Here is a 2,145-nt window from a genome sequence, read left to right as displayed (position 1 = left end):
ATGGCACCATGGAACAACCTCCCCAATCATCATCGATGCATGCCAAGCAAAAGCATGCAAAGCGTCAAGAAAAGATCGTGGGGTTTGAGTCACCTATGCTCATGATAGAATGTAAATCAAGAGTGCCAGGCACGGTACAACAGTCAAAAGGCCTAGACCGATCAATGCTCCCTACGTCCACACACTAGAAAAACCATATGACCACCCTATCATCACGTGACTGATACAAGGACAATGCACTAGTGCCTAAGTGTTGGGGGTACACCACTGCACCACATCACGTGCATCCACAAAGCAAGTGTCATTATGATGTAACTGCTATCACTGCTGCAAAGAATGCTTGACACAAGCACCTGCCCCATCATGCTCTCCTTTACCCATGCCCTGTCTCAAAGTAGCTCCACATCATCGGAATGCATGTCTCACGGTGCCATATGTAGAACCAATAAAACTTCCTGGCAGACTTGAACTGACCACCACAACCGTCAGACCAAACCCAGTGCCGTTGCCATGTCACACCCCAATCCCTCAAGAAACTATCATAGAGACTGAGACAATGCTGCATAAAATGGGCATTGTGCGAGTGATCATCACTAATGTAGAAGTAATACTCCTGCACAATGATGCGCGATTCCATGGTGCTATCAATGCCATCCACCTGAGCCTCTGCATGACAATAGCTAATATGCACAAATATAGCAACCTACAAGATGGCACATAAAAAACAATGAGGATGATGGAAAGAAATAAATGAAATGCACAAGAAAACACAAGTAAGAACAATACTCGTTCACATGTCACCTGTTCAGAAAAATAATACTCTGATTGGATCTCATGCTATGGTGCAAAGGTGTTCTCTACAAAGTCCACCACCAAGATAGCCACCCCTATGGGAAATGTGCTCAAGCAAGCACAGAACTGTCGATCCTCCCACTTCACAGTGTGGAAGTGTTGTATGTAGTGGTACAACTTCCCTCAAAAAGCATCAATGAAAGCAACACATGGAGTCTGCTACTCCACAAGTTGCAACCTTTTTTGACTGTGCACCACCATCTAATGTCAACGTGATGTACTCGTATTGTTGCCAACGTACAATCTCCACATCACTGACATCTAACGGAACTCGTGGCACTCTAGCAAAGTGACCACACTGTACACCTCCCCTCTTCACAATCAAGGGAGTGGTACAAAGTATCGCCATCTCGTGCACACAATATGGAGTGAATGAAGTCATGAGGGCTAGTAGGAACCACTCCCGTGTGACCATCAAGGGAATGAAATACATCATACATCAATCCAAAATCAACATGATAGTGACAACAACACGTGTCATGCACTCTAGAGCACCACACAAACCATGGCCTGCATCAATCAAATGACCTCTGCCCCCAATCTTGACCTCTGTGTGTACCTCTACAAACTGAGTGTACAACTCAGTCTAGGTACACTCCAAAAAACATGCACCATGCTCAACATACACACCATGTGACACCCTCTTTCACACTACCTTCTTGAACGTTAGAGATGCCCTGCAATGCTCCTCCCAAAACTGCTGTATGATGGACCTAGTGCGATCATCCAATAGTCGATCGCTACGGGGTGCACGGCCACTCGAAGCCCAATAAGATCAACACCATGGTCCTCTAGACTCTGCCTCCTAATCATACCTGCTCATCGCAATATGCACGGTGCAATGTCAAGGAGACAGAATGTGGTGCGTACATGGCCAGCCATCTTCGGTCTAATAATGGTAGCCACAATGGCACGACATGCTACCAAGGCATCTGCAGTGTTCCTACACTTGAGATGAACACTACACTTGAGATGAACACTAGAAAAGACCTCGGTACATACTCTGACCTATCTCTAGATACAACAAGACCAACAAGCCTCCTACACTCCAGTAAGGCAGGGTGATCTATTAAGCAAGATAGTAGAGCTGATTGTGAAGATGGTGTAATGTCACTAAAGAATGACTACACTATCCTACTAGCATGACGACGAATGGTAGTCCTAGGCAAGTCATGTCGTGATCCATCACAAGGGGGAGGTGAGGGGGGGGGAGGGGTGGGAGGTAGAGTGGAGGGAGTAGAGCTAGAGGGGGGAGGTGGGGGGGGGAGGGGGGGAGAGAGATTGGAGGGGGAA

The 2,145-nt window shown here is 46.8% G+C and overlaps 1 pseudogene; it reads right to left on the bottom strand.

The window, feature by feature from the left end:
- Positions 1-373: 373 nt before the first annotated feature.
- On the bottom strand, positions 374-1,201 carry LOC147898815 (uncharacterized; annotated as a pseudogene).
- Positions 1,202-2,145: the final 944 nt, after the last annotated feature.

This window comes from Dipteris shenzhenensis, chromosome 9 (genome assembly GCF_047967505.1).
Source record: "Dipteris shenzhenensis isolate YYH24624 ecotype China chromosome 9, Dip_SZ_1.0, whole genome shotgun sequence".
In the NCBI taxonomy this organism is placed as follows: domain Eukaryota; kingdom Viridiplantae; phylum Streptophyta; class Polypodiopsida; order Gleicheniales; family Dipteridaceae; genus Dipteris; species Dipteris shenzhenensis.
This window is presented reverse-complemented; position numbering and strand designations above follow the sequence as displayed.